An 18,883-nucleotide genomic window follows, 5' to 3' on the forward strand; every position below is an offset into this window, starting at 1 on the left:
CCCGATACTTAAAGTGCGTAAAATAAATAACAGAAATTAAATGACGATAAATAAAATACGTAAAGTAAATAACAAAAATTAAATGACGATAAATAAAATTGCGATAATTAAATTGCGATGAAATAAAAAGTAATACGGAATTATCAGTTAGCTAGGAACAGTTAGCTAGGATCTTGTTAGCGTGGATTCTTAACAAAATTTCTCGTAGTTAATTCGTTTGTTTCTAACAAATTTTATTTTGTCCAATGTTTTCTTCATTATGCCACTTTTTGAATTCTGATAAGTCAAAATCCAGATATAAAATTGAATGAAAATGGTTATTCTGTGGTGAACGGATTCGTATATCGGTAGATGTAAATAGGATAATAAATGGCTGTTGAATCAGATTTGATAGAATGTACAGTGTACTTATTAATGTGAAATCTAAGTATTCCTCGGGTATTACCTACCCGTTAAAATATTTTCACCATTAACAGTTTGTACGAAAAAAAATTTAATTACAATCTTTATGAAACAATATATATACATATATATTTTCTTCAGACGTAATCATAGATTTAATGAGTCAATGTGATATTAAACTCATTAGATTTATGGCTTAGAACTAGAGTACATAATCTCTAAAACCTTAGAGATTACATAATTGCCATGAATGACGAAGATAGTTTATGTAGAACGATTCGTAGAACGATGATTATGCTTGAGGTATAGATTGCGAGGTTGAGATGTGTAATGATGTTGTTATTATTGGTACTGATTTATGCTGCTGGTGCTGCTGATGGTGGTACTGTTGCTGTCGGTGCTACAAGTGTTGTTGGTGCTGAAGTTGGTAATGATGTTGGTGTAGTAAGTATAGCTTGTAGATCACGCACCATTCTTGTCAGGTTTTCTATCCTACCCTCTATCATTTCTATCCATCCACTCATCTGATTCGATAGATCTTGATTATCAATTCGAAGTTCCCTAACTTCTTCTAATGTAACGACCCGCACTTTTTTGATCGTTCTATACTTATAAGATTAATATTTACATAAATTAAACCTTACCAACATGATAAGAAATCCAAACTGTCGAGACTTATGTTTTTCGAAAAGAGTTTTACACAACGTTTGACCGTCTAGTTTGACCGATGATATCACGAACTATACAATATATGATAATTATACGTTTGTGTATATATATGTATTTATATATATTTAACATGATCTAAGGATGTTTAACATCTCATTGGGTACTAATAACAATGAGTTATAAGTATATTTTGAAACTACTAACTTAAGTTTTCAAAACGATAACTATACGTAACGTTCTTCGACATAAATACTTATAACCTATAATACTTATACATGCATCGTATAGATATGTATTTTATCACTTTTAAAGGGCTTACATACATAAAACAATATAAGTATATTTACAAAAGATAGCTATATTTGAATCCTCGTTCCGTTTTCTCAAAGATTTCTACACGTATATCTAGGGTATATGTACCCGTATCATACGCAGCTTCTAGATGTATTTACTATTGGTATATACCAATAAAAATCTGCTCCTTAGCAGCCTTAAATGATTAAGAAACATGTGGAACCAACCATTTGTCAAGTAGCATGAATTATTTAGCAAGAAAACAAAGTTAGGTATCTTTTTTTTCCTTTATAACCTAAAAACGTTTTTATGCATGCACACCATTTCTTCACCCCATTTTCTCATACTTACACTCCCATTTCTCTCTCAAAATACTCTTAACTTCATATTTGATCATCTCCAAGCATTTTCCCCATCATTTAGCTTCAAAAACAACCCTTAATCATCATAAGAAAAACCATACAAGAACACTTCAAGAATCCTTTCAAGAACACAAGTTTACTTCCAATCTTTCATCCAATTCCATCACTCTTTTGGTTCTAGGTTTTTACTCCTCTTTTACAGCAATCTTGTCCAAGTAACTTGAGGTAGTAACTTTGTTCATAACCTTATTCGATTCATATATATATAGCTATCTTATTTTATGGTATAAAATTTTAACAACAAGAACATAGTTTGAATGTTTTCAAACTTGTTTGCAAACTAAATAGATCCTTCTAACTTAACTTTTAAAATACTTCAAGACCTGTAATATAACATAAATATATGCTAATTTAACAAGGTATAACTTGGTTTTTCAAAGAACACCTTAAAACTGAATCTACGGTGTCGGAGTGTAACCGGGGGCTGTTTTGGGTTGGATAATTAAAAACTATTTTGAACTTTGAATTGGAGGCTTATTTTCTGGAAAATTGATATTTACTATGAATATGTTAACACATAAAAATTTCATGATTTAACTCAAAGTATAAGTATTTTTAGAAAAATAATCATTTAAGGTTGTTTACATGATGGAAAATGATCAACTCCATAAGTTTCACTAAAGTTTGACCTATGACCTGTGATTTCGAATACAAACTAAGGTATTTACAGTTCATAGTCTTAAAGAGGGACTCGATCCAAGGAAGTGGCAAGTTGAATCAACGAAAACGGAGTTGTAACGAAGAAACTATGACCAAAACGAGATCGGATATCTAAGACTAGTTTAGCTACGAAAATAATTGGAGAAAATTAAATAAATCACATCTTTTTAAAATAACATGATATTTTATATATATGTACTCATAATTTAAGTTTATATGGTTCAGGATCACCCGTAAACAATACGAGAAGATTAATCATAAGATCCCATGATTGTACGCAACACGTCATTTGACAACACCGGTACTTTATGTACGCAACACGTCATTTGACAACACCGGTACCGTGGGTCAAGATTAATCTCGACCAATACATATACGATGGGGGTTTTTATTTATTTCATTAGAGGTTTATTAAACACCTAAAAATGAACCATTAAAATTGAATTACTAACATCGGACTGCTAACTACGGACTAAGAAATTATTAAAACTATTAAAAGTATAAAAAGTATATATATGTGACGATTGTTTAAAATAGAAATATATTGATAAACTATATATGGATAGGTTCGTGATATCAACCGGAAGACCAAGTCAAAAATATATATATCTTCAAGACGAACGTGAGTATATAGTCCCACTTTTAAACTCTAAATATTTCGGGATGAGAATACATGTATTTTATGTTTTACATTATGGACACAAGTAACTGAAAAATATATTCTACGTTGAGTTGTACCACTGGCATACTTCCCTGTAGCTTGGTAACTAATATTTACAGCGGTATTGTAAACGCGAATCCTGTTGATAGATCTATCGGGCTTGACAACCCCAACCGGACTGGACGACCAGTATTCAACGGTTGCACAGTACTTCGTTTCGTGACTACACTTGGTACAGTGTAGTAAGATTTCATATTAAAGGGAATATGCGACGTGATTAATTGTTAAGTATGGTTACCAAGTGCTCAACCACTTAGAATATTTTTATTAAACTGTTTATATACGAAATCTTGTGGTCTATATATATATATTGCTGCCGGCACTAAACCTATATCTCACCAACTTTATGTTGACCTTTTAAAACATGTCTATTCTCAGGAGATTACTAAAGCTTCCGCTGCATTATGTTGAATTTGAGCAGGATCTTGCGTACGCATACATGTGTCAAAAATAAAACTGCATATCCAAGGACTTGTGTTGTAAAATATGCTCGAAATCGTGTTGTTATCATTATTTGTAAAGTTTGTAAGTCTAAGATTATCGCTAAACGATAGTCATCTTTTTATTGTCCAAAGCTTGTATCAAAAATAAGAATCATGGTTTGTAATGTATAATATATGCAGTTTTTCTTTTAAAAATGTCGCATATAGAGGTCAATACCTCGCAATGAAATCATACGTTATCTAACACGTTCTTATGGTTAAGGACGGGTTATGACATGTGGTATCAGAGCGGTGGTCTTAGCGAACCAGGTTTGCATTAGTGTGTCTAACTGATAAGTCGTTAGGATACATTAGTAAGTCTGGACTTTGACCGGGTCTGATTTAAAAACCATTGCTTATCATTGTTGGTTAAAATTTATATGTAAATATTATGTAGTACTAATGGGTTAGTTGTTGTGTGATAGATGTCGGGCTCAAAACTTGTCATCACGTTCAGCGACTCCGAACCAGAATCTTCAGATGGTGTTCCAGTCATTAACCTATCCGATGACGAAAATAATATCTTTGGGGAAGACTCACAAATTCCGGATGAACCGACTATAGAGAACCCGGAAAGTGAACCCGAGGAGGAAAGTGAACCCGAGGAGGAAAGTGAACCCGAGGAGGAAAGTGAACCCGAGGAGGAAAGTGAACCCGAGGAAGAAATACAGGAAATTACAAAAGACGAGTTCGAACTAGGAAAGAAACGAAAGGCTAATGAATTAGAAAATTCAAATCCCGAGTTTAGTAAGGATGATGTGGAACCAACTCCACTAGACACTACCACCCCTATTCCCGCTATTCCTATTCGTTCTATCCCGGCATCCAGTTCTTCAGTCCCACAGCCAAAATATAGGCAGACAGCCAGGATAAGCGTTAAGCGATTCTTTGAACCTAAACGTCCTAGAAAATAGACCAAACGATGCGCTGCCGTATTAAACCATGGGATCATATAATGTTTTGTATAATATTATTAGTGTGGTTTGCTTAATGTTCGATGTAAGATAAGCATATGTAAAATAGTGAAGTGTGAAATGCAATAATTTTCCATGGTTAAGTATTATTTGGGTGGTAGTAATTGATTTTCGTACTAAGCTATTAAGTATGAACTTTAACGGGTAGGTACTACCCTAGATATAATTATAAAATGCTAATAAGAAGAAAAGGCTTTTATAATAATACCTGGTTCATATTATTAATAAGCTATAATGTACTGTAAATATACACTACATCTATAATATTCCATGTGAATAATTATTTTCTTTTCATTCTTATAGAAGAATATGGCGCGATTGAACCGAATGACGGAACAAGAAATCCAGGAACTCATCAATCAGCGAGTGAACGACAGAATGTTATGGGTCGAGGCTGCAAGAGCTGCTGCAGTTAACCCAAATCCTCGTGTAGGATGCACCTACAAAACTTTTCAAGCTTGCAAGCCCTCATCATTCAGTGGAACGGAAGGACCGATCGGTTTAACCCGGTGGATAGAAAAGATGGAGACTGTGTTTAAAATCAGTGGTTGTATTGAAAAGGACATGACCAAGTATGCATCGTGCACTTTACAAGATAGTGCACTCACGTGGTGGAAAAATTATGTGAAGGCTGTAGGAGGAGATGTAGCTTATGATACTCCATGGGAAGAATTCAAAATAATGTTAATCAACGAGTATTGTCCAAGGAACAAGGTTAGAAAGTTGGAAGATGAATTACGAAGCCTGAAGGTTGTTGGTACTGAAATCACCAACTACAATCAGCGATTCATGGAATTAGTTTTGCTATGTCCTGAATTGGTTCCAACCGAAGAACGGAAGATTGAAATGTACAAAGATGGTTTGCCCAAAAAGGTCAAGGCAAATGTTACAGCATCGAAACCTAAGACAATTCATGAAGCTATAACCATGGCAAACGAGCTAATGGATCAGGTCATCATGGATAAGAAAGCATCCAATACTGATGTGAAGGTATCAGGTAACAAAAGAAAGTGGAATGGAAATTATGATCGAGGTAACCAACAACAATCTTTTAAGAAACAAGAAACCACGCAAGGTGCAGGTAGTGGTTCAAGCTTTGGTTACAAAGGACAAAATCCTTTATGTAACTGATGCCACAAACATCACTCTGGCTACTGTAATGTGGTATGCAACAAATGTAATCGAAAGGATCATCTTGCTGAAGATTGTAGGACTCTCGTTACAAATACAAATGGTACCAAGACTCCTGCCACCAATGCAAATAGAACTGCTTTGGCTACCATTACTTGTTATGGGTGTGGAAAACAAGGTCACTATAAGAGCCAGTGCCCGAATCCAGAGAAGAATATCAGACCTGCATGAGGGAGAGCATTTGTTATTAATGCTAGAGAGGCATGTGAAGACCCGGAGCTTGTTACGGGTACGTTTACCATTAATAACTTATCCGCATCTATTATATTTGATACTGGTGCTGATAGAAGTTACGTGTGTAGAGACTTTCACGCTAAATTGAATTGTTCATCATTACCTCTAGATGCTAAGTACATGATTGAGTTAGCTAATGGTAAACTAATTAAAGCCGATAAAATTTGCCGTGATTGTAAAATAAATTTAGCCGGAGAAACGTTTAAAATTGACTTAATACCCGTAGAATTAGGAAGTTTTGATGTAATAGTCGGCATGGACTGGATGTCCAAAATAGGAGCTGAAGTTGTGTGTGCCAAGAAGGCAATTCGCATTCCTCGTAAGGATAAAACGCCAGTAATGATTTATGGAGAGAAGGGTAACTCAAAGCTAAAACTCATTAGTTATTTGAAAGCTCAAAAGTGCTTGAAGAAAGGGTGCTATGCTATCTTAGCACATGTTAATAAAGTCGAAAAGAAAGAAAAAGAGAAGTGCATCAACGACGTGCCTGTGGCAAGAGATTTTCCTGAAGTTTTTCCGGAAGAGTTGCCGGGATTACCTCCATTTAGATCTGTAGAATTTCAAATAGATTTAGTACCAGGAGCCGCACCAGTGGCTCGTGCTCCATATAGACTTGCACCGTCCGAGTTAAAAGAACTTCAGAGTCAATTAAAAGAATTACTGGATCATGGATTCATACGACCAAGTACTTCACCGTGGGGAGCTCCGATTCTATTTGTTAAAAAGAAAGATGGATCTTTTAGGATGTGTATAGATTATCGTGAATTAAATAAGTTAACTATCAAAAATCGGTATCCACTACCGAGAATTGACGACTTATTTGATCAACTCCAGGGATCATGTGTTTATTCGAAAATCGACCTAAGATCGGGCTATCATCAACTACGTGTCAAAGAAGAGGACATTCCGAAAACTGCTTTTCGGACACGTTATGGTCATTACGAATTTTTGGTCATGCCGTTTGGATTGACGAATGCGCCAGCTGTATTCATGGACCTCATGAATCGAGTTTGTAGTCCATATTTAGATAAGTTTGTTATCGTTTTCATTGATGATATTCTTATCTATTCCAAGAGTGAGCAAGAGCATGAGCAGCATTTAAGGTTGATATTAGAGTTGTTGAGAAAAGAACAGCTATATGCTAAATTTTCTAAGTGTGCTTTTTGGTTGAAAGAAGTGCAATTTCTTGGCCACGTTGTTAGTAGCAAAGGAATTCAGGTTGATCCAGCAAAAATTGAAGCCATTGAAAAATGGGAGACTCCTAAGACACCAACGCAGATACGCCAATTTTTGGGTTTAGCCGGTTATTATAGAAGGTTTATTCAAGATTTTTCCCGAATAGCTAAGCCGTTGACAGCGTTAACACAAAAAGGGAAGAAATATGAATGGACTTCTGAGCAGGAGAGTGCATTTCAATTACTAAAGAAGAAGTTGACTACGGCGCCTATTTTATCGTTACCAGAAGGGAACGATGATTTTGAAATATATTGTGACGCTTCGCGACAAGGTTTTGGTTGTGTTCTTATGCAACGAAAGAAAGTTATTGCATACGCATCCCGACAATTAAAGATTCACGAGCGGAATTATACGACGCATGATCTAGAACTGGGAGCAGTCGTGTTTGCATTGAAGATATGGAGACACTACTTGTATGGGGTTAAATGCACTGTGTTTACTGATCATAAAAGCCTTCAACATATTTTCGATCAAAAACAGCTGAACATGAGGCAACGTAGGTGGGTTGAGTTAATAAATGACTATGATTGTGAAATTCGTTATCATCCCGGGAAAGCGAACGTGGTGGCCGACGCTCTAAGCAGAAAGGAACAAGAACCAATTCGAGTACGAGCGATGAACATAAAAATTCGCATGAATCTCAACTCACAAATCAAAGAAGTTCAACGAGAAGCACTTACTAAAGAAAATATAGGAAATGAAATAATGAAGAAGTATGAGAAGCAACTCGTTATGCGGGAAGATGGAATTCGATATTTTGCAAATCGTATTTGGGTACCGAAGTCGGGTGGATTAAGGAAGTTGATATTGAACGAGGCACATAAGACAAGATATTCGATACATCCTGGAGTTGGAAAGATGTTCCAAGATCTTAAAACGCGTTATTGGTGGCCTAATTTAAAGACAGACGTAGCAACATATGTTGGGGAGTGTTTAACTTGTTCCAAGGTCAAAGCAGAACACCAGAAGCCGTCAGGGTTACTTCAACAACCAGAAATCCCAGAATGGAAATGGGATGGTATTACCATGGATTTCATCACGAAGTTACCAAAGACTGCCTGGGGTTACGACACCATTTGGGTGATTGTTGATCGTCTCACCAAGTCTGCACATTTCTTGCCTATAAAGGAAACGGATAGAATGGAGAAACTATTACGATTGTATATAAAGGAAGTTGTTTCAAGGCATGGAATACCTATTTCCATTATATCTGATCGTGATAGTAGATTTACCTCAAAGTTCTGGCAATCACTACAGGAGGCACTAGGAACTCGTCTGGATATGAGTACCGCATATCATCCGCAAACCGACGGGCAGAGTGAAAGAACAATTCAGACTCTTGAAGACATGCTCAGGGCATGTGTGATCGATTTTGGAAACGGATGGGATAAGTATTTACCGTTAGCAGAATTCTCGTATAATAATAGTTATCATGCGAGCATTAAAGCTGCACCATTCGAAGCATTGTATGGAAGGAAGTGTAGATCTCCTATCTGTTGGAATGAAGTAGGAGATCGACATTTAACTGGTCCCGAGATCATACACGAAACGACTGAGAAGATAGTATAAATCAAGGAGAGATTGAAAACAGCTCGTAGTCGCCAAAAGAGCTACGCCGATGTCCGAAGGAAACCATTAGAGTTTCAGATCGGTGAAATGGTTATGCTAAAGGTGTCACCTTGGAAAGGTGTGATACGTTTTGGAAAAAGGGGTAAACTGAACCCAAGATATGTAGGCCCGTTCAAGATCATCGAACGCATTGGACCGGTAGCTTATCGACTCGAATTACCGCAACAACTCGCTGGAGTACATAATACCTTTCACGTCTCGAACCTTAAGAAGTGTCTTGCAAAGGAAGACCTCACCATTCCTCTTGAAGAAATCCATGTCGACGAGAAACTACAATTCGTCGAAGAACCAATCGAAATCATGGACCGTGAAGTTAAACAGCTCAAGCAGAGCAACATACCGATCGTTAAGGTTCGTTGGAATGCTCGAAGAGGTCCCGAGTTTACGTGAGAACGAGAGGATCAGATGAAACAAAAGTATCCACACTTGTTTCTCGATGACGCAAAATAGGTACAATTTTAAAATTTCGGGACGAAATTTATTTAACGGGGAGGTAATGTAACGACCCGCACTTTTTTGATCGTTCTATACTTATAAGATTAATATTTACATAAATTAAACCTTACCAACATGATAAGCAATCCAAACTGTCGAGACTTATGTTTTTCGAAAAGAGTTTTACACAACGTTTGACCGTCTAGTTTGACCGATGATATCACGAACTATACAATATATGATAATTATACGTTTGTGTATATATATGTATTTATATATATTTAACATGATCTAAGGATGTTTAACATCTCATTGGGTACTAATAACAATGAGTTATAAGTATATTTTGAAACTACTAACTTAAGTTTTCAAAACGATAACTATACGTAACGTTCTTCGACATAAATACTTATAACCTATAATACTTATACATGCATCGTATAGATATGTATTTTATCACTTTTAAAGGGCTTACATACATAAAACAATATAAGTATATTTACAAAAGATAGCTATATTTGAATCCTCGTTCCGTTTTCTCAAAGATTTCTACACGTATATCTAGGGTATATGTACCCGTATCATACGCAGCTTCTAGATGTATTTACTATTGGTATATACCAATAAAAATCTGCTCCTTAGCAGCCTTAAATGATTAAGAAATATGTGGAACCAACCATTTGTCAAGTAGCATGAATTATTTAGCAAGAAAACAAAGTTAGGTATCTTTTTTTTCCTTTATAACCTAAAAACGTTTTTATGCATGCACACCATTTCTTCACCCCATTTTCTCATACTTACACTCCCATTTCTCTCTCAAAATACTCTTAACTTCATATTTGATCATCTCCAAGCATTTTCCCCATCATTTAGCTTCAAAAACAACCCTTAATCATCATAAGAAAAACCATACAAGAACACTTCAAGAATCCTTTCAAGAACACAAGTTTACTTCCAATCTTTCATCCAATTCCATCACTCTTTTGGTTCTAGGTTCTTACTCCTATTTTACAGCAATCTTGTCCAAGTAACTTGAGGTAGTAACTTTGTTCATAACCTTATTCGATTCATATATATATAGCTATCTTATTTTATGGTATAAAATTTTAACAACAAGAACATAGTTTGAATGTTTTCAAACTTGTTTGCAAACTAAATAGATCCTTCTAACTTAACTTTTAAAATACTTCAAGACCTGTAATATAACATAAATATATGCTAATTTAACAAGGTATAACTTGGTTTTTCAAAGAACACCTTAAAACTGAATCTACGGTGTCGGAGTGTAACCGGGGGCTGTTTTGGGTTGGATAATTAAAAACTATTTTGAACTTTGAATTGGAGGCTTATTTTCTGGAAAATTGATATTTACTATGAATATGTTAACACATAAAAATTTCATGATTTAACTCAAAGTATAAGTATTTTTAGAAAAATAATCATTTAAGGTTGTTTACATGATGGAAAATGATCAACTCCATAAGTTTCACTAAAGTTTGACCTATGACCTGTGATTTCGAATACAAACTAAGGTATTTACAGTTCATAGTCTTAAAGAGGGACTCGATCCAAGGAAGTGGCAAGTTGAATCAACGAAAACGGAGTTGTAACGAAGAAACTATGACCAAAACGAGATCGGATATCTAAGACTAGTTTAGCTACGAAAATAATTGGAGAAAATTAAATAAATCACATCTTTTTAAAATAACATGATATTTTATATATATGTACTCATAATTTAATTTTATATGGTTCAGGATCACCCGTAAACAATACGAGAAGATTAATCATAAGATCCCATGATTGTACGCAACACGTCATTTGACAACACCGGTACTTTATGTACGCAACACGTCATTTGACAACACCGGTACCGTGGGTCAAGATTAATCTCGACCAATACATATACGATGGGGGTTTTTATTTATTTCATTGGGGGTTTATTAAACACCTAAAAATGAACCATTAAAATTGAATTACTAACATCGGACTGCTAACTACGGACTAAGAAATTATTAAAACTATTAAAAGTATAAAAAGTATATATATGTGACGATTGTTTAAAATAGAAATATATTGATAAACTATATATGGATAGGTTCGTGATATCAACCGGAAGACCAAGTCAAAAATATATATATCTTCAAGACGAACGTGAGTATATAGTCCCACTTTTAAACTCTAAATATTTCGGGATGAGAATACATGTATTTTATGTTTTACGTTATGGACACAAGTAACTGAAAAATATATTCTACGTTGAGTTGTACCACTGGCATACTTCCCTGTAGCTTGGTAACTAATATTTACAGCGGTATTGTAAACGCGAATCCTGTTGATAGATCTATCGGGCTTGACAACCCCAACCGGACTGGACGACCAGTATTCAACGGTTGCACAGTACTTCGTTTCGTGACTACACTTGGTACAGTGTAGTAAGATTTCATATTAAAGGGAATATGCGACGTGATTAATTGTTAAGTATGGTTACCAAGTGCTCAACCACTTAGAATATTTTTATTAAACTGTTTATATACGAAATCTTGTGGTCTATATATATATATTGCTGCCGGCACTAAACCTATATCTCACCAACTTTATGTTGACCTTTTAAAACATGTCTATTCTCAGGAGATTACTAAAGCTTCCGCTGCATTATGTTGAATTTGAGCAGGATCTTGCGTACGCATACATGTGTCAAAAATAAAACTGCATATCCAAGGACTTGTGTTGTAAAATATGCTCGAAATCGTGTTGTTATCATTATTTGTAAAGTTTGTAAGTCTAAGATTATCGCTAAACGATAGTCATCTTTTTATTGTCCAAAGCTTGTATCAAAAATAAGAATCATGGTTTGTAATGTATAATATATGCAGTTTTTCTTTTAAAAATGTCGCATATAGAGGTCAATACCTCGCAATGAAATCATACGTTATCTAACACGTTCTTATGGTTAAGGAATGTTATGACATCTAATATTCCCCTTTGATTGGTATTCAGAAGCAGAGGTTGAATATTTTCTGAGATTGCAGTAATGCGACCTTCGAGATGGAAAACTTTAGCAAGAAGGGTGAATACAATGTTGCGCATAGGTTCACCGGTGAGTACATCGTTTTCTCCGATGTTAGGAGGTAAGTTTGGTTCGCGGTAGGGCTCGACTTCTTCATTTCTCCATCGAGTGAGTAAGTCTCGGACCCACCCCCATCTCCTCCAGAAAGAAAAATAATTAAATGGTTGAGGCACTTCTGGATCATTATCTTCGGAGTCTGCTTCAATATACATCTCGAAATCGCTTCCGGAACTAATGGAATCCAAGCTAGGTGTAGGATCCATCTCTCACGTCAGTTAAAGGGTTTTGATATGAAATGATTTTCGAATATCGAATGATATTCCTATTATATATAGAATATCTATACATACTTCCAAAGATCTCGTGAATTACGGAGAAAATTAAGGAAACATGTCAGATAAAGTCTACAGTGACAGATACGCTAAGATATGGATTAGTAGATATGCTAAGATATGAATTTTGTCTATACACTATTCATACAATCAATGCAGTAAGATGTGTCTAGACTAAGAATGATAAGCAAATGATTTCCGACTAGAAATGATAAGCAAAACTTTTAACATGCAGACACGGTCGAAGTCCAGACTCACTAAGGCATTCTAACGACTATCAGTTAGACACACTAATGCAAGACCTGGTTCTCTAAGACCACCGCTCTGATACCAACTATGAAAACCCGTCCTAATCCATCCGGATGAAGTCCATATCGATTATAAATGATTCACAACAGTTGATTACATCGCGAGGTACTTGACCTCTATATGATAAATTTTACTAACATTGCATTCGTTTTTTTTAAAAGACAATCTTTCATTACATCGAAAGTTGACGGCATGCATACCATTTCATAATATATCTAACTATAATTGACTTAATAATAATTCTGATGAACTTGACGACTCGAATGCAACGGCTTATGTAATATGACATGAATGACTTCAAGTAATATCTCTAAAATGAGCAAATGCACAGCGGAAGATTTCTTTCGTACCTGAGAATAAACATGCTTTCAAGTGTCAATCAAAAGGTTGGTGAGTTCATTAGTTTATCATAAATAATCATTTCATAATTTTAATAGACCACAAGATTTCATATTTCCATTTCTCATAAACATACGTCCCATGCATAGAGACAAAAATATCATTCATATGGATTGAACACCTGGTAACCGACATTCACAATATGCATATAAGAATATCCCCATCATTCCGGGATCCTCCTTCGGACATGATATAAATTTCGAAGTACTAAAGCATCCGGTACTTTGGATGGGGCTTGTTGGGCCCGATAGATCTATCGTTAGGATTCGCGTCAATTAGGGTGTCTGTTCCTTAATTCTTAGATTACCAGACTTAATAAAAAGGGGCATATTCGATTTCGATAATTCAACCATATAATGTAGTTTCGATTACTTGTGTCTATTTCGTAAAACATTTATAAAAATTGCGCATGTATTCTCAGCCCAAAAGTATAAAGGGTAAAAAGATAAATGAAACTCACCATACTGTATTTTGTAGTAAAAATACATATGACGTCATTTATCAAGTGTAGGGTTGGCCTCGAATTCACGAACCTATAATAGTTCTAATTATATTAAAACACATAATTGAATTCGAACATCTTTATATATATATATATATATATATATATATATATATATATATATATATATATATATATATATATAAATTCATTAGTTATATCCTTTTTATATTAATAATATATATATATTTCATATTTTCATTTTATACAAATATTAATTTTGTTAAAAATGATAATAGTCATAATACTTGATTTTACTAATAAAGGTAACACTTTATATTAGTGATAATAATAATGATATTTATAATAATAGCTGTAAAATATTAATTTTGTGTTAATGATATTTATGATAATGATAGTAATAATAGTAATAATAAGGATAATCATAATTCTTAATATTGATAACTTTTAATAAATATAATAACTCTAGTAAAAATGTTAATTTTTAAAAAAAATGATATCTTTGATAGTTTTCATAAATTGATACTTTTGGTAATAATAATTATAATAGTAATAATACTTATCTTAATAATAATAAAATGGTAAAATCATATTTGTTAATGATGTTATTAAGTAATAATAATAATAATAATAATAATAATAATAATAATAATACTTAAATGATAAAATTTATAATAATAAATTTTAATAATACATATAAGACTAATAATAATAATAACGATTATAATACTTATAATTATGATCATGCTAATAATAATACTTATAATATCGATAGTAACAATAATAATAATAATAATCTTAATAATAACAGTAATAATTGTAATCCTAATAATAATAATAATAATAATAATAATAATAATAATAATAATAATAATAATAATAATAACAATAATAATAAATTTAAAAATGAAAACTACCTTAAGAGCTAGCTTGTAAAATAAATGCCCAAAACGGGACTCGAACCCAAGACCTCTCATTTGTCCGAATACACCACTAACCATCCCACCATTTTTATTTTTCTATTTATACTCCCAGCTAAACTATTTAAGCCGTTTATTATTAGTCCGGCCCAAACACGAAATGGTACACGGCTCATCAATTAATTCGGCCCAACATGGCAGCCTACATCAAGTTCCAGCCCAAGCTTCCATTGTAAATAAAAAAAATGTTTTGCAGTGGCCTAGTTTCGAACTTAAGACCTCTCGCTCAACACAATCCTCCTTAACCATGGGGCTGTTGCCCTCTTTCTGTTTTATAAATCATTTCGTATGTATATAACCCTTGGAACATGTTCTCTAATTTCTTCTTCTTCCTTTTAATATCCAAATCGAACCAAGTACTCTTAAACTTAATATTAGTTAAAAAAAAAACGATTTTTAGGATGTAGTATCCAATACAGAATAGTTTTTTTTCTTGCGATTAAATAAATACAAAAAAAAATAAATAAATAAATAAAAAAGAGATGCTATCGCTACTTAGTTTTAAAAAAATTTGATTTTCGATATCAATCACGTAATACGCTATGATCATAACATAAAATAGTTTGATAATCGTATCCAGAAACTAGTGAACTCGTCAATTGAACTTTAAACACAACCATGAAATCGAATTTGATTGAAGAACACTTGTTGACTTTTAAAAAAACAAAACTTTGACTCTCAAATACATCTTTGATTTTTCAAATTAAGATTTGTAAAGTTGCAGATAGAATCAAGACTAGATTTAGAACCTTTCTGCATTTAAGGATTTCGAAATTCAGCTCATATTCGAAGTTTTGGAAAAATTAGTCAAAAACAGAGGTAAGTGGTGTGTTCTTGCCTTTTTTTTTAAAAAAAAAATTCAATCAATTAAAATAGGTAAAAGTGATATTTGATATTGAGGATGTGTAGTTGATTGAATGGGTCATTAACATTGAACGTTTATTGATTTTTTTAACTCATTGATTCTTGACAGGCTATTATTCGATCAGTAGGAGTTAAACAACAAAAAATAAAAAGTGGAAAAGGACTTTCAAAGAATTCGTACCAATTTGCTATAGTCATAAATCAATTCAGCAGACCATTTAAAAGATTTAGATGTTGATTAGTAATAATATCAAAATAATCAAAATAATATTAGTTATAGTAAAAGTATTAAGATTAATGATATTAATAAATTTAAATAAAAAGATAGTTTTTGGTACTTATCATAATAATAACTAGGATTATAATTTTCTCTACTAATTATGACATTGTTAATAATAATAATAATAATATTAGTAATTAAATATATATTCATTTAATGACAACCTAATTATTCGGTATGTTATTTTACATTTTTAATTCCAATTGATTAATTGTACTTTACTAATTCAACTATTGTATATATACCTATATTTATTTTTGTGTATATATATTTATATTTATTTACACACAAATGTTCGTGAATCGTCGGAAACAGTCAAAGGGTAATTGAACATATGAACATAGTTCCAAAGTTTTCGAGACTCAACATCACAGATTTTGCTTATCGTGTCGAAACTATAATAAGATTAAGTTTAAATTTGGTCGGAAATTGACGGGTCGTCACAAGTAACTCATAAAATCTCCACCGCATATCATCCACAAACAAGTGGACAAGTTGAAAATACAAACCGAGCTTTAAAACGTATTCTAGAGAAAACCGTAGGATCAAATCCGAAGGAATGGTCCATTAAATTGGAGGATGCACTCTGGGCTTTTAGAACAGCCTACAAAACTCCAATTGGAACCACACCTTTTAGACTTGTTTATGGAAAAGCATGTCATCTTCCAGTAGAAATTGAACACAAAGCATTTTGGGCTTTGAAGGCATGTAATCTTGATTTACATGAAGCCGGACGTCTACGATTAAGTCAACTAAACGAATTAGAAGAATTAAGACATGAAGCATACGATAATTCGTTAATCTATAAGGAAAGAACGAAGAAATGGCATGATAAAAGAATCAGAAGTTTAAAAGAATTTAAAGAAGGAGACAGAGTTCTTCTTTTCAATTCACGATTCAAGCTATTTCCTGGAAAATTGAAATCAAGATGGTCTGGACCATTCATAGTTAAAAGAGTTTTCCCATACGGAATGATAGAATTAATAAATTCAAATGGGATTGAATTTAAAGTTAATGGTCACATAGTTAAACATTACATACATGGTCCAATGGAAGTTGACAACGAAGTTAATCACAATTTCGACACCACAGCTAACTAAGTGTGGGGAGAATCAAGTCTTTAAAGGGTTTATGTATTTCTGTTAGAGTTAGATTGTCTGTTTTCGTGTAGTTCTCGAAAATGGAACCCGAATGGTCTTTCCCTAGCAGACCCTAAAGAACTAGTCTTCTCCCCCCATTCTGAATTTTTATTTTTTTTAGAAAATGAAGACTGCCTGTGAACTAAACCATGGTCTAATGCTACACGCTTTGATCACTAAACGTAATAATGACACACTACCGAGTGAAATAGTATCAGTAATCAGAGAAAGATTGGACGGAGTTAGAAAAGAATCCAGATGCGAAGATAATAAGTTACAATTTGGTAAAGGAAAATCAAAATCCGCAGCGAAAAGAAGAGCACGACACCTAGAAAGATGTCACAAATGCGGAAAATGGTCACATGGAGGTAAATGTTCAAATAATCAAACCTATTCAAATACTGAATTTGTTACTTTATGCAGAGACGGACCGTTCGTATGTTTAGAAGAAAAAACACTGAATGCTCGAGGTTACGCCTATGTAGCCATGGAAAACCAATTAAACCGACTATCTAATGAATGGGATAGATCATATAACTAAAAATACTATCTCACAGGTAAGTCTGTACAGTCTTTATTTTTATTTTTATTTTTAACCTTTTGATAATAAATGTTAATTTGTTCGCTATAAAGTATTAAATTGGTATTGAATAAAATTAGGTTTGGCGACCGAAATTATTGATATCATACAAAAATTTATTACATCACTGCGAAATTTAACGTTTATTCTTAAGGTATAAATATCTTTAATCAATCAACACAAAATATTTCAAAAATTCATCATGAGTTAAATTAGGTCTTGGAACCGAAATTACTTTACCGAAAAGAGGGGCGCATATTTTTGATAATATTTGATTGATTAAAGTGGGATAAAAAGCCAAAAAGATTTTTAATTTTATTTTTACCATGTTTTTAAAATTAATATTTAAATCTTAAATTAATATTGTAAACTTTGTAAAAACAATATTTTTAAAAATTGTAAATATTTGAAAAATTAATATAAGTTTGGTGTGAATTTATAATATGAATTTTTAAATTAAGTTTGGTGTGAATTTTTAAAATATAAATTTTATTTTTATGCATTTTAAATTGTAAGTTTGGTGTGAATTTTTAATATTAATTTTGAATTTTATATTTAATTTGTGTGAATTTAAAAACAAAAATTTACTTTATCTCATTAAGTTAAAAATATGATTTTTAAAATTCTTCGTGAGTTGAAGACTAGGTCTTTGAACCGAAATTGCTTTACCCGAGGGAGGGACGAGAACTTTTATTATCATTATTTTTAATCTTATTGAATTAAAGTATGCCAAAAACATTTAAAAAACCCAAAAATCTTAGCTTTTAAAACAATCGCTACAAAAAGACAAATTTTAAAATTTTATCGAAGGACGGACTAGGACATCGATCCGAAACGACCTCGTCCTAAATAACAAGGGAAACAAAATTTTAAAATTAATTACTTAATTGTTTTAATTAGTATAAGATATAAAAAAAATAATAATAATAACAAACTCCGCGAGTCGCGGAGTTTGAAAGGGAAATCCACCGCGACTCGCGGAGGATGAAAAATCCAGAAAAAAATATATACTGATTGAACTGATCAGTCCCAACCCACAACACAGAAAAAAAAAACTGCGAAAATAAAGCCGCAAAAACCCGAAAAAACACCCCCAAAATCACAATTTTTAACCGTTA

This window comes from Rutidosis leptorrhynchoides, chromosome 11 (assembly GCF_046630445.1).
Source record: "Rutidosis leptorrhynchoides isolate AG116_Rl617_1_P2 chromosome 11, CSIRO_AGI_Rlap_v1, whole genome shotgun sequence".
Lineage (NCBI taxonomy): Eukaryota > Viridiplantae > Streptophyta > Magnoliopsida > Asterales > Asteraceae > Rutidosis > Rutidosis leptorrhynchoides.